The sequence below is a fragment of the Portunus trituberculatus genome, chromosome 31 (assembly GCF_017591435.1).
Source record: "Portunus trituberculatus isolate SZX2019 chromosome 31, ASM1759143v1, whole genome shotgun sequence".
NCBI classification, from domain to species: domain Eukaryota; kingdom Metazoa; phylum Arthropoda; class Malacostraca; order Decapoda; family Portunidae; genus Portunus; species Portunus trituberculatus.
This window is the reverse complement of record NC_059285.1, coordinates 18853863-18876362: the sequence shown is the minus strand read 5'-3', so window position 1 is coordinate 18876362 and position 22500 is coordinate 18853863. Positions and strand designations below refer to the sequence as shown.

General features: G+C 41.5%; 1 protein-coding gene and 1 non-coding gene across 2 annotated transcripts in view; both read left to right on the top strand.

Moving 5' to 3' along the window:
- The window catches only part of LOC123511289 (rap1 GTPase-activating protein 1-like), a 494460-nt gene that overhangs the window by 165273 nt on the left and 306687 nt on the right, over positions 1-22500 (top strand).
- Positions 11215-11288, top strand: Trnae-cuc. Its single transcript has one exon. It is a non-coding gene; the product is annotated as a tRNA-Glu (tRNA).

Genomic DNA, 22500 nt, shown 5'->3' with positions numbered 1-22500 from the left:
AGGAGGAGGAGGAGGAGGAGGAGGAGGAGGAGGAGGAGGAGGAGGAGGAATAAAAACAGCAACCACAACAACAACAACAATGACTGCCATTACCACTACTACTACTACTACTACTACTACTACTACTACTACTACTACTATTACGACGACGACGACGAAGAAGAAGAAGAAAGAATATAAGAAGCAAAGGAAATAAAGAAGAGAAACAAGACAAAAAAGAGGAGGAGGAAGACGAAGGAAGGAAGAAGAAGAGGAAGAGGAAGAGACGAGAAGGAGAAAAAAGGAGAAAAGAGGAAAAGGGCCTAAATCAAACAGAACGATGGAGAAAGAAATAAAAAGCAGAAGGTAATTAAGAAGAGAAACAAGGACAAAGAGGAGAAAGAAGAATAAGAGGGGAAGGAGGAGGAGGAGGAGGAGGAGGAGATGAGCGGAACAGAAGAAGAAGAAAAAGAGAAGAAAAAAAATAAGAAGCAAAAGGAAATTAAAGAAAGAAACACGAGGAAGTAAAAGACAAAGAAGAAGAAGAAGAAGAAGAAAAGAAAAAGAAGAAAAAGAAGGATTAAGGAAGAAGAAAAAGGAAGAAAAAGAAAAATGGAAGAAGAAAAGGAACAAGAAGAAGAAAAAGAGGAGGAGAAGGAGGAGGAGAGGAGAAAAAGAGGAAGAGGAGAATAAGGAGAGCCAGGAATCAAGGTCCGTACATGATTGGCTGTGGCATTATCAAGAAAATCTCAGCAGCCAATCGGATCACAGGAAAGTCTTATTGGATTTTTGAGGAGAAATTTTTGGTTGCGTTTGGGCCGCTTTTATTCGATGGGTGAGGGGAGGAGGAGGGGAGGTGTGGGAGGGAGGTGGTTATGGTCTACGGTGGGGAAGTGGGAGGTTGTGGTGGTGGGGTGTTAGGGAGGGAAGGGAAGAGAAGTAAGAAAGGATTGGTCAGATAAGAAGATTATGATATTTTAAGATGTGGATGTTAGTTTGTTCGTGTGTGTGTGTGTGTGTGTGTGTGTGTGTGTGTGTGTGTGTGTATGTATGTATGTATGTATGTGTGTTATCACTATCCTTATCATCATTCTGAATACGAGTAACACATTAGCACTGCACACCAAAATCAAAAGCTTTTCTTCTCAACTCCCTTCCTCTGACTGAATGTCGTCAGCTTTTTCTCACCGCAGGAATGTTGCATCTCTTGCTATATTTTATCGCTATTTTGATGCTAATTGCTCTTCTGATCTGGCGGTAGCGCAGTGGATAAGGTGGTGAGCGTGGGATCGGGCAGACGTCCACGCGTAGGTTCGAATCCGACCACGTACAGCCTTAAAACACTTTGCCATTTGTCGAGTGGTTTAAAGTTACGTACATGTCACCATGATACCCAGGTTCTAGGTGGTTACACTCAAGATGAGCTTGGGTGGTGATATGGGCCCTAATATGGGTACCACTAGAAATAAAACTGCCTGCGCCACAAATGGGCGGAAGGTGAACAGCGCTTCCTATACACTCTTCAAGTGTGCCTACAGGCACTATAGGCCTTATCGTAAAAAAAAAAAGCCTCCCCTCTTACTCCTGCCTCGCTGCACAAGGCCTTCTTCTTCTCACCCCTATTATGTCCAACTCTCTAGTACAAGAGTTAACCAGTGCTCTCAGTCTTTCATACCTTTCTCTGATAAACTCTGGAACTCCCTGCCTGCTTCTGTATTTCCACCTTCCTACGACTTGACTTCTTTTAAGAGGGAGGTTTCAAGACATTTTTCCTTTCTCTAGGCTGACTCTTTCACCTGCAAGGGGACTGGTAATTAAGTGGGCATTTTTTATTTTCTTTTTTTATTGTCCTTGGCCAGTTTCCTCTCTTACTCGTACCTCACCACAAACACACTCTCAATGACCAACAAACCTGGTATTACTTGCTCTTCTTTTACATTCCTTTGTGTACTTCCCTCTAATTTTCCTCCTTTTCTACTCTCCTTTAATTTTCCTTCTCTTTTACTCCCCTTCACTTACTCTGAATAAGCCATTAGCACTGCATATACACCTCACCACAAACACACCCTTAACCCTTTGAGTACCATGACACGTTTTTATATTTGTTCTGTTTACTACTTCGTGGTTTTATAACAGCTTCAAGAACTTAGGGTTGAAACACTAAAGACTGGCTATTAATCTGTTGACCATCATACACCCTTCCTAATGTCAATAAAATGGTCTCATCAAACTCAATACTCTTGGTAAAAATGCATCCCAATACTGAAGGGGTTAATGACCAACGGATCTGATATTGCTCGCTTTTCCTTTGTATTCCTTTGTGTACGTATTGAAAATCCAGGCAGTGCATTAACAGTAGCTAAAAAAAAAAACGCCATTTGCGAGACACTGGGGGAGGGAAGGGCGATGGAGGAGGGCACAGCGATGAGGGAATTAGCTTGATGGGAGATACAGAGATAGGAAGGAGAAACATTATGTAAGTGTATATGGGGAAAGGGAGAGGGTGAACAGAGAGAGATAGGAATAGGAAAAAACTGTAATTATGTATAGAAAGATTACTGAATGGAAATGGGGAAGAGGAAATAGGAAAAATGCGTAACTGTGTATGGGGAAAGAAAGGGTGGAAGGGATTTAGATGAGGGAAGAAAATAACACTGCATGGAGGAAGGAAATGTGTTGGGAAGGAGAAATAGAAGGCAAGAGATGATAGGAGGGGAGAAAAAAAGGGGGAACAGATAAATGATGCTATGAAAAAATATCTCTACTAAGAATATTCAGGTATAGCTATGACTCTGGTGGTATAATGGCGACAGTGGAGGTCATTAGTGTGTGTGAGTGTGTAAGTGTGAGTGTGAGAGTGAAAATCTTGGAGCCTCGTACCCCAGTGATGTTATTACGGTCTGGTCTGGTCTTCGGTGGCTCACTGTAAGATGGGACCCTTGGGATAGACTACTGACCCTTTATAACTGTGTGTGTGTGTGTGTGTGTGTGTGTGTGTGTGTGTGTGTGTGTGTGTGGGGTGGGGGAGAGGAGGAGGATGACCACGCCTCCTTCCTTCTCTCCTCATCAGTGGGAAGCATGACGGGAATGGTGAAGTACAAGTCATCTGCAAGGAAGGGCGCTCGTGCCTCCTCTCCTCTGAGCTGCCGCGTCATCTGTCCGTGAAATGTTTCCATCACCGTGGGACGCGTTGAGTGCTGCGGGATGGATGAGAGAGAGAGAGAGAGAGAGAGAGAGAGAGAGAGAGAGAGAGAGAGAGTGTGTGTGTGTGTGTGTGTGTGTGTGTGTGTGTGTGTGTGTGTGTGTGTGTGTGTGTGTGTGTGTGTGTGTGTGTGTGTGTGTATAGTTGAAAGCCTTCTTAAAACCGTCTTTGAAAGAAAAAAATATGAAAAAGAAGTTGTGGGGAATGTTCACGTGTGTAATTTATTTTCCCATCAAAAGGAGAGACGTGCCACAAGAGAGAGAGAGAGAGAGAGAGAGAGAGAGAGAGAGAGAGAGAGAGAGAGAGAGAGAGACAGACAGACAGACAGACAGATAGAAAAAGTGAATAATTAACAATGCCCTTTATGAAAATACCATCTCTAAAATAAAATTAAACACCAAGACATTTTGATAATTTCAGGATACAATTTCATCCTTGATAGAGTCCAGGAGGGAAAAAGAAATTGGGGAAAAAAACATGATATCAAAATTTGAGAAGAGTCAATGGCAGAGTTAGTGACCAACAACACACGACACACACTGAAAATAATTATTGGCCAATTATATGCGAGACATCCTTTTCTGTTTTCGCAAGTTACCCATCAGCTTTACCCAACAGAAAACTTGTGTTGTCATCTGATTGGTGTTTGGCTGCTACTCTTGTGGAAAGCGACACACACACACACACACACACACACACACACACACACACACACACACACACACACACACACACACACACACACATTGCATTTAGGCTCTTTGGTCTCTCTTAAGGTCTATTTTGAAAGGCCAATATGTGTGTGTGTAAGTAAGTAATGTTTTATTGCTAATATCAGTGTCAATACCTAGTCGTATAAGAAATAAATGATGATAATAATGAGCCACGGTCCGTCGAGCCGTAGCTCCTTGACAATATTTTTTAATTCATACAAAGAGCTCGTAGCATACAAGCAGTGCACGCCTAAATAATAATAATGATAATAATAATAATAATAATAATAATAATAATAATAATAAATGCTGCAGTATTGATTTGTGTGAAAGAAACATGAAATACAATATGAGCAAAAATATGAAACTGCAAGCATACATAACAAAGATGTAATATTCAGTAAGTAGTGGGAAAATCAACATGATCGTAGGAGAACATAATAGAGAAATAAGTATAATAAGTATAAGAGAAATAAGTAAACATTATAAATCACAAATTTTGCTGACAGACAAGACGGGTTTTAATTGCTCGCTTGTATATATCGAAGGTAACAGTTATAAGAACTTTTTTTTATCAAGGGGTAGACTATTCAATTTGTAATGCAGTTTTTGAATAATGTGGTTCTGAATACTGGACAGATTAAATCAATATTATTATTCCTAATGTTTACAACATTATCTGTTAACTTGAATACTGTGTTGTGTCTTTGATTTTTAAAAACTCGCAATAACATAAAATATCTTTGAATAAAAGAAAATTTCATAAGTTTGGCCTGAGAGAATACATGGCCAGTAGAATCATTTGGGGGAAAAAGTTGTATCTTAGAACCTTCTCGTGGGCTGTAACTAGTCTGTTCAGGAAAGATGGCCACGTACAGACCCATATTGAAATACAATATAATTTTTAGGTGCGGCTAACAAAATATATAATATATTCTGATCATAGATTCTCTGGGTAGGTTACTGCGAATTCTAGTAAAACAGGATTTTTTTTTTTACAGATCTGTTTTGAAAAACATATATAATTAGTTTTTGAAATATTGATGTTTGATTTATTAGCTTTAACCAGTAATTAACTTTGAATGCAGAGTGTCTATATTTTTATCTTTAAGTAGAAGTGTGGTATCATCAGTATACATTATAATGTCAAATACAGTACTAACGTTAATAATATCATTAATGTATACAAAGAATAGTGTTGGCCTAGAACAGTCCCTTGAGGTACACTTTACTAATGGTATTAAAAGAATACTAACGTTCGTTACAATAGACAGCCTGCTTTCTACATCTTGAATAGCTCGAAAATGATTTTAATGTTACACCTCTAGTTCCTAAATGTTCTAATTTATGAAGTAAAATCTCATGATCTAATGTATCAAATGCTTTAGACAGGTCAGTAAATACCACAACGGCAAACATTTTTTCTTCTGAACTTAGGTACACTTTATTCACAAATTCATATATCGCAGACTCAGTGGATCGATGAGTCCTGAGGCCGTGCTGGTTTTCTGGTAGCTGGTTGTTAATTTCAAGGTAATTAATGACTCGGGTGGATATAATTTCCTCGAAAATTTAGTTAAAAGCTGGAAGTATAGAAATAGGCCTGTAGTTATTTCCTTCACATCTGTCACCGGATTTAAGTATGGGAATTACTTTAACAATTTTAACTGGCCTGGAAATTGATCTGTCTTTAAAGTGAGGTTTATTTTGTGTTATAAAAGTGGAAACAAGAGAGGAGATAAACTTTAATACTTTTGGGGATATGTCATGTGTGTGTGTGTGTGTGTGTGTGTGTGTGTGTGTGTGTGTGTGTGTGTGTGTGTGTGTGGTTTGCTGTTATAATATTTTTTTCTTTTTTTCCAAGTGCTTAGTAGTGTGGTCAGTGGTGCAGGAAAAAAAGGTTAAAGGAAAGAAATAAGGAAAAGAAAGAATATATGTTCAGTATGGTGGCCCTTCCTTCTCCCTCAGAAAAAAAAGATATAAAGATAATTGCAGGAAAAAAATGACAAAGAAAAAGAAATAGAACGAAAAAGAAAATAAGTGTCAGTTTACTTACATACAATATCGTGGCACTATTTTCCCTTTTTTTCTTTTGTACCTGAACAGCTCCAGTCGCTAAAAAAAAAAAAAAAAAGTAGGAAGGAAAAAAAAACACACAAACACGGTAATGACCACTTTCTTCCGCAAACTCTCCATATAACCGAGTAGAAAAAAAAAATTAGAAGAAAACCCAGCTGGAAAAAAATCAATAGTTTCCATATGACCAATTTTTTTTTTTAGTTTACATATAAGAGAAGCATTAGTAGAGAACAACAAAGAAGGAAGGAAGGAAGGAAGGAAGAAAAAAAAAGGTTCAACAAAGTGCCAATCAATAAAGAACCAAATAAACTCTCGAAAACTGGAGGATAATTGTATTGAACCCTCTTACAAATGGTCAAAGAGGAAGGAAGGAAAGAAGGAAAGGAGGAAGAAAGAAAATAGGATTCAAAGAGGTTCCAATCCCTTAAGAACCAAATAAACGCTCGAAAATGAAGGATAATTGGCCAAAGAGGAAAGAATGAAGGAAGGAAGAAAGAAAATAGTGTTCAGAGAGGTTCCAATCCCTAAAGAACCAAAAATGAACTCTTGAAAATTGTTGGCCGGGGTTAACTCATCCAAACGTTCAGAAATGTGTAGGAATGCTTCTTACTGTTTTGTGTGTTCTTTTGAAGTGGTTGGTTGTTGTGCAGGTTCAAGTAGTCATTGTAGTTTGGACAAGATAGTAAAGTAGTATTGTGTCTATTTAAGGAGAAAAATACTTGTCAATAAAACTATATACACCTATTTGTCTGTCTGTCTAATCTATCTTTCTATCTATCTCTTAATCTATCTTAATCAATCAATCTATCTGTCTATCTATCTATCTATCTATGTGTCTATCTATCTATCTATCTATCTATCTATCTATCTATATCTGTCTGTCTGTCTCTGTCTGTTTGTCCATCTATCTATTTACCTATCTATCTATCTATCTCTTCATCTGTTTGTCTGTGTGTCTGTCCGTCTGTCTGTCTATCCATATGTATCTATCAGTTAATCTATCTATCTATGTATCTATCTATCTTTCTATATCTTTGTCTATCTCTATCTGTCTGTCTATCCATATCTATCAATCTATCTATCAATCAATCAATCTATATTTAACGATCTATCTATCTATCTATCTATCTATCTATCTATCTATCTATCTGTCCATCTATCTATCTATTTATCTATTTATGTATATCTTGAGTCATTGATCTCTTCCTCACTGTACCCAAACCCAAAGGCACCAAAAGCAATACAACAAACAAAAGACACACAAATAAAAAAAGAATATGAAAAAGACAGCGAAGAAAATGTACTAAGAATTCCTCCGATAGTCTTGCTGTGGCAGTGTTACCATTCAATATCACAATGGCCGCGCAATACAGGAACGATTTGTAAACCACGCGACAAAGAGAATTTACGAAGGTCTTTCAATACTCCCTTTGTGGTGCTATTCAATACTATAATAACTCCAGTTTTAATTTGGGAGGGGCACGGACCGAGACTGTACTTTGCTGGCTTCTGATCTGATAAGGACCATACGTAAGGGTGAGATGGTACTGTAGGTTGCAGAAGAGGTTAAAGGGAAGCCATCAGGAGTACACGTGGAAGTCCCTGCATGCTTATATTGAAAGCTTTTTGGTGGGTTGTCATTGTGAGAAGGAAAGTTGAACAAGGGCAACAGGAAAGGTTTAAAAAATATCCACTTAGAATGTTATAGACTGTTTACTTTAAAATGGCGCCTGGATTTCGAACATGTTGTAGCTGATTGATAACATAATTGATTTGACATGAATAGGTTAGGTTAGGTTAGGTAAGGTTACTCGTTTTCTGTTTATCAATGCACTTATTACACGGACAGCTCACGGTTTTCCTTACGATCTGACAACCACGCATTCCCTGGGACACTAATATACCCAGACCAAGCAGCCACTTTAGGGTAGACAGACTATAGTCCCCGTGCAGGTCCCAGAGTGTTAGCCAAACGAAAGGGATAGATATGAATGTCTTGGCGATAGTTAATAGTGATAAGGAGTGCTGACAGATGGTTGATGGTATAGATAGTAAGAGATAACGTATAATAGTTAGAAGTAGATGTTTGATGTGTAAATAATGAGGGTAATGGTAGTGGATAGAAATGGGTGATAATGACAGACAGGTATCATGTGAAGTATGGTAATAAGTGAATGATAGGTTCGTAGATGGTAATGGAAGGGAAAGGCAATTAGTAGTAGCAAAGATAATACTAAAAAATGATGACGCTGATAAATATAATGATAACAATAACTCACTTTTCTCTTTTCTGTTTTTTGTGGTTAATGTTCAAGAGAGAAACAAAGCAGATAAACAAGTCTTTTCTCCTTTTTTTTCTTTTTACTTTGCCTTCTTCTTTTCTTCCCCTCTTCCTTTTTTTTCTTTCTTTTTTTCTTTTCACTTTCCCTACTTTATTGCTTCTCCTTTCCACAACACACACTCAAAAAAGTTCATACATACCACAACACAGAAGAAAGGAGGGAGTAGACGAGAGGAAAAAGGAAAAGGGAAAACAGCTAAAAACACTACTTTATTTTTTCTATTTTCTTTTCCTCCCCTTCCTTTTTTTTCTTTTTTCTTTACTTTCCCTCCTTTATTTACTTCCTCCTTCCACAACACACACACACTCGAAAAAAATCTATACATACCTTATCACTGAGGAAAAAGACGAAGACAAAAAGAAAATTAAACACACACACACACACACACACACACACACACACACACACACACACACACACACACACACACACACAATAAGACAACCGCTCTTCTGAAACCACTACGTCTCGGCCTGAAGCAGATCACACGTCGCGAGGGAGAGCACCTTAAAGAGCCGGTGTCTGTAGCGAGGAACAACAGGTGGCTACAGTGCGGGGGAGGTGGAGGGGGGAGGCAGTGGAGGGCTAAAGAGGAAAGGTCTGGATTTACTGGTCAGGGAGAGGATGAGGGGAGGGGACTGAGGGGGATGAGGGGAGCTAAGGAAGGTGAGGGTTAGAGAGCCACAAGCCATTTCTTCCTACCTTTTCTCCAGCACCCTTACCCCACACTTACCCCTCCATTCCTCCTCCTCCTCCTCCTCTTCCTCCTCCTCTTCCTCCTCCTCTCGGGTGTCTTTTGGGGAAACTTGATACATAAGTTTCCGTCCAGAAATTAGAATAAGTAATTAGTTAAAAGTTCTTCGGAGTCTTGGATGAGTTTTGCGTCTCTTGGCATCTTTTTTTTTTTTTTTTTTTTTTTTAAGGCTGGCGCGAAGAAAGGAATGTATGCGTGTGTTAACTGCAGGCTATTATATGGTGTGTGTGTGTGTGTGTGTGTGTGTGTGTGTGTGTGTGTGTGTGTGTGTGTGTGTGTGTGTGTGTGTGTCATTCTCTCTCTCTCTCTCTCTCTCTCTCTCTCTCTCTCTCTCTCTCTCTCTCTCTCTCTCTCTCTCTCTCTCTCTCTCTCTCTCTCTCACACACACACACACACACACACACACACTCTAGGAGGAAGTGGATGGACACCTGGCCTAAAGTGGTGGGCGCCTCACGATGTCCTCCCTCACCTGGGCCATGGGAGTGATGGGGAGGGGAAGGGGAAGGTGTGCCAAGGTGGGAAGGGCGGCGTGCTGGTGTGTTGGTGTGGGGGGTGTTGAAGAAGGGGGATTGGAGCGAGCACACCCTGTCCACCTGCAGCAAGCAAACACCACGCCACGTTTTAAAGTTGCCATTTGATGTTGGTGCCATGACAGACTGAGGATAACTTCACCACAACTACTACTGTCACTGATTACTCTTCTGAAGCACTGCCATCATTGCCACTTTGTCCTTATTAGTTGGGGACCTCATTTGTTGATTAACACACACACACACACACACACACACACACACACACACTCTGCTACGTCATCCGCGCCTACGCCACCTGCTCCCCCACACGACACCACAACGCGATCATACTCTTGAAGGCACCACGCACTGACCGATACCACCACAGCGCGATCGCCGCCATGGAGCGAGAGATAAACCGTTAGCCTTGTGTACTATTCTTAAGCCTCCCTTCCCCCCCATCCCCCCATGTATATTTTCAGTATGTATGTACTGCAAATTTAATAAACCGTGCATTATTATTATTTATTATTATTACACACACACACACACACACACACACACACACACACACACACACACACACACACACACACACACACACGTGAAACACACCCACCTCTTCCCAGTATCATCTTCATCCATAAACCATAAACGTGTTTGGTCTTGTCAAGCTCCCTAATGGCTCAGCACTAGTAAGAGGATTTATCTACCATTATTTCTCGTCCTCTCCTTACACCGCGATGATTTAATTAATGCCATCTACGTTGAGTCCCGTATATCACCCCAGGGTCCCCTCTTGACCTTCGTATCTCTTATGTAAAGTCAAAACAAGTTCTACTCACTCCCTCTGTGTTTTTGATGCCTCTCCTTCTGTGCTGACTCGAAAAAGACTTCACATCCTTCGGGGATTAGAACTGTGTGTGTGTGTGTGTGTGTGTGTGTGTGTGTGTGTGTGTGTGTGTGTGTGTGTGTGTGAGTCAGTGAGGCTTCACACACACACACACACACACACACACACACACACACACACACACACACACACACACACACACACAGTTGTGTGGACCCCCCATAAAAAGAAAACACATAAGGAAATTGGAGAGACTGCAAAAAATGGCTACAAGAATGGTTCCAGAATTTAAAGGGCTGACATATGAGGAGAGACTAAAAGCTATGGATCTACCAACCCTGGAACAGAGAAGAGAGAGAGGGGATCTGATACAAGATTATAAATTGATTAACGGAATGGATCAAGTGGATAATGAGAAACTAATCCTGAGAGAAGAATATGACATTAGAAGCATAAGATCGCATAGTAAGAAACTGAGGAAGGGAAGATGTCTGAGAGATGTTAAAAAAATATAGTTTCCCGCAAAGATGTGTTGAGACTTGGAACAGTTTGAGTGAGGAAGTGGTGTCAGCAACGAGTGTACATAGTTTTAAAGAAAAATTGGATAAGTGTAGATATGGAGACGGGGCCACACGAGCATAAAGCCCAGGCCCTGTAAAACTACAACTAGGTAAATACAACTAGGTAAATACACACACACACACACACACACACACACACACGGTAGCAAAAATATGGCTACAAGAATGGTTCCAGAATTTAAAGGGATGACATTTTTGCTCAGTAGCTCAGTGGTTAGAGCGCTGGCTTCTCAAGCCAGAGGACCGGGGTTCGATTCCCCGGCCGGGTGGAGATATTTGGGTGTGTCTCCTTTCACGTGTAGCCCCTGTTCACCTAGCAGTGAGTAGGTACGGGATGTAAATCGAGGAGTTGTGACCTTGTAGTCCCGGTGTGTGGTGTGTGCCTGGTCTCAGGCCTATCCGAAGATCGGAAACAATGAGCTCTGAGCTCGTTCCGTAGGGTAACGTCTGGCTGTCTCGTCAGAGACTGCAGCAGATCAAACAGTGAAACACACACACCATCAATGCCTGTGAAGGATGAGGTTTTGAGAAGGCGAGTACAGAGTGAGGTATGTGTGGGCGTGGGGAGCGAGTAACAGCAGCAGAAGACGTAGAAAAAGAAACAGATGTAGGTGGCGTGGCGTGGGTGTAGCAGCGGCGATAGGCGGGACGTGTGCAGGCGCCGGGCGGGGATGTGGAGTAGTGTGTTGTCATGGGGACCGCTGGAAGGTGTCGCCTCAATGCCTAGAAGATGAACACACACACACACACACACACACACACACACACACACACACACACACACACACACACATCAGCACCATCAATATCAGTTACCTCTTGAGAATCGAACAGGAGTGAAGCAGTGGGTCGATAGGTCAGTAACCAGGAAGCCACGGGAGGCACTTCACCGTCACGACACCTAAAGACACTTAGGAACGCCGCGGCTGAGTGGGAGGCTGAGGGGACGAGTGGAGACCGGAGAGGGAAAGGGAAGTGAGACGAGATGGGGGAAGGGTCATCAAGGAAAGGAAGGAAGGGAAGCTGAAGAGTTGTGGAGAGAAGGAGAAGAGGAGAGAGAGGAGGAAGAGGTTGATGATGGGAGGAGAGGAAGAATGGAGGAGAAAAAAGGGAGGTATGGGATAAAAAGTTAGAAGGAAATAGAAATGTGGTGATGAGAGAGAGAGAGAGAGAGAGAGAGAGAGAGATGGAGGAGGAAAGGAGAGAAAGACAGACAGACGAGCAGAGAGGAAATGGAACCAGACAAAATATTGGCGCCATACACTTGTTTTACACACACACACACACACACACACACACACACACACACACACACACACACACACACACACACACACACACACACACACACACACACACACACACACACAATTCCTCCTTCACCTCCTCTTTCTTGCAATTGACACCAGCCATCTCTCTCTCTCTCTCTCTCTCTCTCTCTCTCTCTCTCTCTCTCTCTCTCTCTCTCTCTCTCTCTCTCTCTCTCTCTCTCTCTCTCTCTCTCTCTCTCTCTCTCTCTCTCTCTCTCTCTCTCTCTCTCTCTCTCTCTCTCTCTCTCTCTCTCTCTCTCTCTCTCTCTCCTTAATGAAACTTCTACTAACCTCCTTCTGCATCTGGCTTAGAAGACCCTCACGCAGAAATGATGTTGGGAAGTGAGAAGTGGGGAAGAAAGAGTGAGTGGGTGGTGGTGGTGGTGGTGGTGGTGGTGGTGGTGGTGGTGGTGGTGGCAAAGGTATAAATATTAGTTTGGAAAGAATTCAAATAGGATGTTTAGGGTGTGTGTGTGTGTGTGTGTGTGTGTGTGTGTGTGTGTGTGTGTGTGTGTGTGTGTGTGTGTGTGTGTGTGTGTGTGTGCTTTCATTATATAACTTGTTTTTTTTTTTTACATGCACGCGCACACACATGAAGCAAACAAACACTCATATACACTGACATAGAGAGAGAGAGAGAGAGAGAGAGAGAGAGAGACACAACAGATATGATACTTAATTCTATCCTCTCTTTTTTTTAATATATAACATGACATTTACAAAGACAAAAAAAAAAAAGGAGATTTGTGTTACGTAACGTTATTTTCCTCTTCTCCTCTCCTCGTCACATTTTCCCTGCAGCCAACAAGAGATTAACTGTTACGCAAATCACCGTCACACCATCACACCAGGAGCATTAAATCCCTTCTGACTTTATTCCCTTTTAATTGAATCTATTGTTGTATTTATCTGTTTAATCTGTTTATGCATTTCGTTATTGTTATTATCATTATTATTTATTTATTTGTTTATTTATTCATTATTTTTTTATGATGAGTTGGGAGAGGAAATCAATCTCTCTCCCTCTCTCTCTGTCTTTCTCTCATCTCTAACACCTGTCTCTCTCTCTCTTCCATACAGGTAAGACGCTGCTCCTTCCTACCTGTCCAATTAAAGACGGTGAGTACACTATTACTATTACTATTATTATTATTATTATTATTATTATTATTATTATTATTATCATTGTCATCAACATTATCTTTATTACGATGAAAAGTGGGTGAGGGCGTGTCCAGCTGGGTGTGGCGTGGTGGGGGAGGGGTTGGGGGTGTGGGAGGAGAGGGTGGGTGGTACAAGGGAGGGTTGGAGAGAGGGAGGGGCTGGTGGAGTGGTCTCTCAGAATAATTAAGTGTAGCAAACTTTTGGAGAGAGAGAGAGAGAGAGAGAGAGAGAGAGAGAGAGAGAGAGAGAGAGAGAGAGAGAGAGAGAGAGAGAGAGAGAGGTGTGTGTGTGTGTGTGTGTGTGTGTGTGTATTTGCGTGTATTTGCGAGATGTTTCCTTATAGATGAATCGTGCGATGAAAAATAAGTGTGGCAGTGTATGAATGTGTGTTTTATTAAGATCAGTGTATGTGTGTTTCATTCTGGGTGGACCAACTCATCAAAGATCTGCACCGCGGCAAGATGAAGACTGGAATAAGATACACACACACACACACACACACACACACACACACACACACACACACACACACACACACACACACACACACACACACACACACACACACACACTCAAGGTACACGCCGTCGCTTGCTTTCCACTTCTCTCGTTGTACATATTTATTTTCCGTGGCTAGTGAGACGGATGTGTTCTTTGATGTGTGTTTGTTTATACATTTGCTTCTAGTCTGAAAATCGTATTCGTTTTCTTCTCTATGTTATGATTGTAATTACCTATCTTTCTTCTGTTCTTCTTTTCCTCCTCCTCCTCCTCCTCCTCCTCCTCCTCCTCCTCCTTTTTTTTTCATCTTTTTTTTTTTGTATTCTTTGTATTATGAAAATTTTATTCGGTTTCTTCTTTTCCGTTTTTAGTGTATGATTGTAATTACTCTTCTTTCTTTTATGTCTCCTTGTCCTTCTTCTTTTCTTTCTTTTCTTCCTTTTCGTATTAATTCCTCCTCCTTCTATCATCCTTATCTTCTTTCTTCTCTTCCTGGCCACTGAGCAGCCTGATTTTTTCATTCTTTTATGTCTCTTTCTCTTTCTCCTTCTTCTTTCTTCCATTTCGTATTAATTCCTCCTCCTTCTATCACCCTTATCATCTTCTTTCTTCTCTTCCTGTCCACTGAGCAGTCTAATTTTTCATAAGTTCATAGTGAAACTTGAACCTCAGAGTGTCAACCCCTCAGTACCATGACACGTTTCCATATTCACTCTGCTAACTATTTGGTGACTTTATACAGCTTCAGAATCTTATGTGGGGGAATAAAATAGTAAAGACTGTGGTCATTAATCTTCTGACCTCCATAGACCCTTTTAATGTCAATAAAATGATCTAATCGTACACAAGTCTCAAGGTAAAAATGTGTCCCAGTATTGAAGGGGTTAATGTTATACTGTACCACGGAGCCACGGTGAGAATAACATTAGCGCTGAAAACACGGTACATTTCAACTAACGGCCTCCATGAATGTGTTTACCCGTTCGCGTACACATAAATGAGTTCACAGCAGCAACACTGTAAACCAAAATGTATTATGTAAAAGAGTAACACAGCACATTACTTTTGATTCCCCGTGTGTGTGTGTGTGTGTGTGTGTGTGTGTGTGTGTGTGTGTGTGTGTGTGTGTGTGTGTGTGTGTGTGTGTGTGTGTGTGTGTGTGTTAGAGAGAGAGAGAAACCGAAACAGAGACAGAGACAGAGACAGAGATAGAAAGAGAGAGACAGAGACAGAGATAGAGATAGACAGAGAGACAGACAGAGACGGAGATAGAGATAGACAGAGAGACAGACAGAGAGAGACGTGTACCTGTATTATATTATGCATGTCTGGTTTCGGGCAGAGTGAGCCGTATTCTCCTTCCCTCCCGTGACTGGGTGTGAGTGGCCTGGCTGGCTGGCTGGCTGGCTGGCAATTAATGGACTGGGCTTGTACAACTGAGCGTGAGTGAATTGCAGAGGTGGGTGGCTTGGGTTGGCTGGGCTGGCTGTGGTGACTGACTGACTGGCTGGCGGTGTGGCGGCGGTGACGTGACTGGAACATTTCTCCAATCACTCCACTGACTTTAAACACAACTAACCAAATACTATTCAATCATCCACTCACTACTCACCACTCCTCAACAGATACCTTTAGTTCCCAGATTTGAGTCAGTTCAGAGGAGCAAAGTATCGTAGTTTAAGTGGGTAGAAGTGTGGGTTGGCGGGGCTGTCTAGAGAGAGAGATGGTGGGGGGTGGGCAGGGCAGAGGGAGGCTGGCCAAGGCTGGATAAGTTAAGGAGAGCTGAGTGAAAGGAGAGGTGGATGACGAAGTTTGGTCTGTCGGGAATGGCCAGATTGTGCAGCGGGCTTTCCACTAAACGTCTGAGGCTTCCAGGAAAGAGAGAGAGAGAGAGAGAGAGAGAGAGAGAGAGAGAGAGAGAGAGAGAGAGAGAGAGAGAGAGAAAGGGTCAGAGACAGAGAGACAGAAAGAGAGGCTGAGAAAGGCATAAAGTACGAACGAGCGAGAGAGAGAGAGAGAGAGAGAGAGAGAGAGAGAGAGAGAGAGAGAGAGAGAGAGAGAGAGAGAGAGAGAGAGAGAGAGAGTGTGTGTGTTGTTATGCAGGAAACAGAAGACAGTTTCATCTGACGTATACAATGAGATTAGCTGAGGGAATTAATGCAGGCACGCCACACACACACACACACACACACACACACACACACACACACACACACACACACACACACACACACACACACACACACACACACACACACACACACACACACACACGTTTCCCTCCGACTGGCGCTGGTGTGAGTGAAGGACTATAAAGAAAAAATGTAAAAAAAACTAGCGAGACAAGACAGGATTAAATTCGAACAAGATGAAGCGCCAGAAACAAGAAAGGAGCCGCAGACGTTTGGACCAGTGAATAGGAGGCAAAGGGAACAGGGAAGAGAAGTGTGAAAGATAGGTTAGTGGGGAGGCAAGGAGGATAGGTTAGTGGAAGATAGGTTAGGATAGGAAATAGGAGAAATAGGAGAATACGAGAAGGATAGACTAGGATAGAATGGTGAGTGAGGATAGGATAGTGAGGTAGGATAGGTGGATAGGATAGGAGAGGATAGGCTGACTGGGGAATGAGAGGATAAGGTAATTGAAAGAAAGAGAGAGAAAGAAAAAGCAAAAGAAAAAACTGATAAGAATAGAGAAACACACACACACACACACACACACACACACACACACACACACACACACACACACACACACACACACAAATTAATTCAGCTCAGGACTTACAGAGCATTATTTACATTTTGGCAACATCTTGAATTTTATGAAACACTCAAGAAATACTAAAAAATAAAGAGTAATTTGGCAACATTGTTATTCCTGTTGTTGTTGTTGTTGTTGTTGTTGTTGTTGTTGTTGTTGTTGTTGTTGTTGTTGTTGTTCTTGTTCTTGTTCTTTTTCTTCTTCTTCTTCTTTTTCTTCTTTTTTCTTTTCTTTTTTTTTTTTTTTTCTTTTTTTTTTTTTTTTTTTCTTTTTCTTTTTTTTCTTCTTCTTCTTCTTCTTCTTCTTCTTCTTCTTCTTCTTCCTCTTCCTCTTCCTCTTCCTCTTCCTCTTCCTCTTCCTCTTCTTCTTCTTCTTCTTTTTCTTCTTCCTTCTTTTACTTCTTCTTCTTCTTCTTCTTTTCCTTTATTTCTAATGATTTTCTCTATTCATTTTTCCCTTATAATTTTCCATTCCTCTTCTCTCTCTCTCTCTCTCTCTCTCTCTCTCTCTCTCTCTCTCTCTCTCTCTCTCTCTCTCTCTCTCTCTCTCTCTCTCTCTGCGTATCAATCAGATAGTAAGTATATCAACATTAGTTTAATCACAGTTATATACAAATAACGTAATAAAATCCAAACTAACTGACCATCAAGAGACACGTTCCTACTTGTTCTTCCTTTTCGCTCCTTTGTGTCCCTCCTCCTCCTCCTCCTCCTCCTCCTCCTCCTCCTCCTCCTCCTCCTCCTCCTCCTCCTCCTCCACTTTTTAAGACAGTTGCTAAAGAGGCAGAAAATTTGTTGTTTTATTTCCAGCTTAAGAAGGAAAAGTTCTATAGAAGGAAATTACAGGAGTACTTCTTTTTCTTTTTTTTTTTTTCCCTTCCTGTACAAGTCACAGGAAATTAATGGACAACAAGGGAGAGTTTTAATGTTTTCCTTTTCATTTGGTACTTTCTTTTCGTACTTTTTATAAATGTTTTTTTTACAATTTTACTTTTTTTTCAAGCTGATTTCACTCTTTTTTAGCACACTCTCTTTTTCACTCTTTATTTTACTTGTTTTGCTTTTTTTTTACTTTTTTTACACTCACTTTTCCAGATCTTTTAATTTTTATTCACATTTTTTTCTTTATATTTTTTTTTTACTTTTTTATTTTTCATTCTTTTTCCCACGTTTTTTTACCTCACGCTCTTTTTCCCACACTCTTTTTGCCACACTGTTTTTCCCACACTCTTTTTCCCACGCTCTTTTTCCCACACTCTTTTTACTCGTTCTTTTTCCCACGCTCTGTTTCCCACGCTCTGTTTCTCACACTCTTTTTCCATCGCTCTTTTTCCCACACTTTTTCCTGCACTTTTTCACACTTTTCTTCCACACTCATTTCCCACACTCTTTTTAGCACGCTTTTTCTCACACTCTTATTTTCACACTTTTTCATTATTTTTTTCACTTTTTTTGTTGCACTCCTTTTTTCACTCTTTTTTCACTTTTTTCACTCTTTTCCTCTTTTTTCATTCTTTTTCACTCTTTTTCCCCCTTCCTTTTCACACCCATTTTTGACAATTTTCTCCACACTTTTCTTCTTACACACTTTTTTCCACTTTTTTTCATATTTTTTACCACAGTCTCTTTTTCACACTTTTTTCACACTTTTTCCCCTTTTTCACACTTTTTCCCTTTTTCACACCGACTTTTTTCTCACTCATATTTTTCCCATTTTTTCCCCACTTTCCCCACTTTTTCGCACTTTGTGTGTGTGTGTGTGTGTGTCTCTCTCTCTCTCTCTCTCTCTCTCTCTCTCTCTCTCTCTCTCTCTCTCTCCCTCCCTCCCTCCCTCCCTCCCCCCCATTCACATTTCCTTCCCCTTCACTCCCTCTTTCCTCCCAGCCTTCCCTCCAGTTCCTCCATCACTCTTCCTCCATCCTTCACTCCTTCCTACTTTTCCCCTCACTCATCTCCTCTCCCATTCACCCTTCCTTCCCCTCACTCCCTCCCTCCTCCCAGTCTTCTCTCCATTACCTCCACCCTCTCTTTTCTCCCATTCCTTTTCTCTTCCTATTTTTCTCCTCCCTCACTTTCCCTTCGTCTCTTCGTATCTACCCTCCCTCTCCCCTCTCCCTCTCCCCTCTCCCCTTCTCTCCTCTCCCCGGGTACTGTTAGCGCTGGGAAGAGGAAAACCAAAAGAGAGGAGCGTAAAGGCGCGAATCCCATCCTCTTTCTCGGCTTCCTGACTCCACGCTGAGCCGAGTCCTCCCATTGGTCAGTCTCAGATTCCTCACCGCTCCTCCGCCAATCAGAACCCTCCATTGCTCCGCTGGCTAGATTTGTTGTCTTATTTTTTTTGTTGTTGGTGGTGGTGGTGGTGGTGGTGGTGGTGGTGGTTGTTGTGATTTTTTTGTTTTGTTTTTATGTGGGGTTGTCTTGTGGTAGTTAGTAGACGGTAGTTGTAGTAGAAAAGTAATGATGGTGGTAGTTGTAGTAGTAGTAGTAGTAGTAGTAGTAGTAGTAGTTTGTAGTGGTTAGTAGTAGTAGAGATGGTAGTAGTAGTTGTAGTAGTAATTAGTAGTAGCGGTGGTGGTAGTAGTAGTGGTAGTAATAGTATGTAATAGTAGCAGTAGTAGTAGTTAGTAGCAGAAGTAATTGGTAGTAGTGGTGGTGGTGGTAGTAGTGGTAGTAGCAGCAGTGGCAGTGGTGGTAGCAGTGGTGGTGGTGGTGGTGGCAGGTGGTAGTAGTGGTGGTGGTAGTGGTGGTGGTAGTAGTAGTGGTGGTGGTGCAGTGGTGGTGGTAGTAGTGGTGGTGGTGCAGTGGTGGTGGTGGTAGCAGCAGTAGTGGTGGTAGTAGTAGTAGTAGTAGTAGTAGTAGTAGTGGTAGTAGTAGAAACAATGAGAGTAAAGATATAGATTGAAATAGCTGTAATGATGATGATAATGATAACAATAATGATATAATGATAATAATAACATTTATAATTAAAATAATAATAAGAAGAAGAAGAAGAGTTATAGAAAAGAGTAATTCCATTAGCAGATTAATAGTTAAATACTGCAAGTAAATGAAAATTAATGCGTGTGTGTGTGTGTGTGTGTGTGTGTGTGTGTGTGTGTGTGTGTGTGTGTGTGTGTGTGTGTGTGTGTGTGTGTGTGTGTGTGTGTGTGTGTGTGTGCATGTAATCAAAATCTCAGAAGAACGCGTATTTATTAACTTCGTCACATTAAAGAAACATCCGCAGGAGAGAGAGAGAGAGAGAGAGAGAGAGAGAGAGAGAGAGAGAGAGAGAGAGAGAGAGAGGCGATACGTGGAGTGATGGAGACAATGGGCGTGTGTGTGTGTGTGTGTGTGTGTGTGTGTGTGTGTGTGTGTGTGTGTGTGTGTGTGTGTGTGAGCAGGTGTAGACACGGGAGAGAGTGAGTGTGTTTGTAGCCTTAATGAATGAATTAAATAAAGGCAAGAGAGAGAGAGAGAGAGAGAGAGAGAGAGAGAGAGAGAGAGAGAGAGAGAGAGAGAGACTGTAACCTTATTGTGGTGGTGATGGTTGTGGTGTTGGTGGTGTTTGAATAGAAGGACAGAAGTATAATGATTTGGGTGTGTTGGGTGGATGGGAGGAGAGCAGAGGGGATGGGGATAGAGGGAGGGAGTGGAAGGTAGATGTAGTGGAGGGAAAGGTAGGGGTGTGGTGGGACAGGGGTGGGGGAGGTGTGGCGCATGTGTGTTGTGTTGTGGGGAGGGAGAGTGGGTAATGAAAATGTATTGCTAATTGTGTTTGATGGAAGGAGCGAGAGAGAGAGAGAGAGAGAGAGAGAGAGAGAGAGAGAGAGAGAGAGGCGACATTATTACCACTTCTCATTACCTCTCCTAGCCAAATGAAAGTCGATCCCCCATCTCTCTCTCTCTCTCTCTCTCTCTCTCTCTCTCTCTCTCTCTCTCTCTCTCTCTGCTCGTGTATTCTGGTCAGTTCTCTCTCATTAATGATTATTCCACACCTTTTTACCTGTTCTCTCCTCTCTCTCTCTCTCTCCTCTCCCCTCTCCTTCTTCCTTCACTCCCTCCTCTCCCCCAACTTTGTTCCTTCTCCCCAACACTGCCCCTCCTCACTTCTCCCCTCCACGTAACTTCAATCTCTCCAATGCAAATCCTTCCTGCTTCTTTTTCTTCTTCTTTTTTTCTTCTTCTTCTTCTTCTTCTTCTTCTTCTTCTTCTTCTTCTTCTTCTTCTTCTTCTTTGTTTTTTTCATTGTGGTGTAAGTTGCTTTTATTTTTATTCTTTTCATTTTTTCATTTTTTCTTTTTCTTTTGTCGTCTTGTATTAGAGTTAGTAGCATTTTGTAATCTGCCTTTTTTTTTTTTCTTACTTTATTTATCTCTCTCTCTCTCTCTCTCTCTCTCTCTCTCTCTCTCTCTCTCTCTCTCTCTCTCTCTCTCTCTCTCTCTCTCTCTCTCTCTCTCTCTCTCTCTCTCTCTCTCTCTCTCTCTCTCTCTCTCTCTCTCTCTCTCTCGTTTGGTGTTGATCAAGGAAAATAGATAGAATAAGAGTGGCGTAGATATGGATGATACAGTTTTGTTACCGACAAGTAGGGCGAACATGTACGAGAAATTGAGGATATTAAAAGACTATTGTAAAGAATATGGTATGAAGGTAAACAATGAGAAAACCAAATTTTTGTCATTAACGGTGGAGCAGATGATGTTGAGCCCTTTCAAGTAGGAGAGATGATTGTAGAGCATTGTACCAGCTACATATACTTAGGTTCACCATTCACGAGTGATGGCTCTGTAACTGTAAAGTTTTTCTCGCCCCTCCAACTGCTTACTCTGTATAAGGGCCTTATCCGTCCCTATATAGAGTACTCTTCGCATGTTTGGGGGGGGTTCCATGCAGTCACACAGCTTTGCTTGATAGGGTGGAATCGAAAGCTCTTCGTCTCATCAACTCCCCTCCTCTGACTAACTGTCTTCACTCTCTTTCTCACCGCCGAAATGTTGCATCCCTTTCTATATTCTATCGCTATTTTCATGGTAACTGTTCTACTGATCTTGCTAACTGCATGCCTCCCCTCCTCCTGCGGCCACGCTGCACAAGGCTTTCTTCTTCCTCTCATCCCTATTCTGTCCAACTCTCTAATGCAAGAGTTAACCAGTACGCTCAATCATTCATCCCTTTCACTGGTAAACTCTGGAACTCCCTCCCTGCATCTGTATTCTAAATTCCTACAACTTGTCTTCTTTTAAGAGGGAGGTAGCGAGGCATTTGCTCCCCTAATTCTGGCTGACGGTTTTGGCACTTTTGGTACTCTTTGGAGAGCCAGCGTTCAAGTGGGCTTTTTTCTAACTTTCTTTTTTTTTTTTTTGCCCTTGGTTGGCCCTCTTCCCTACGTAAAAAAAAAAAAAATAAATAAATAAAAAAAAACTCGTCCGTAAAGTTACATGCCAAAAAAAAAGTTGTCATGTGCTCAAATTCATTTAATTTTTGAAGAAGAATAATGATATTCCGTTTATAGTGAAGAGACGAGTGTTCGATGCAGCATTACTATCGTCCCTCGTGTATGGCTGTGAGTCGTGGGTGTGTGCTGACATCAATCAAGCCTGTGGTGAAGCTTTACAATTGGGCATTGAAACAGCTGCTGGGGGTGAGGAAAACAACACCTAATTATGTTTGCTATGTGGAGTCAGGCTACCCGTCTCTTCCTGATTTTGTTAAGTACAGACAACATCAGTTTTTTAGAAAAATGTGGAATGAAAGGTCCAGTATGGA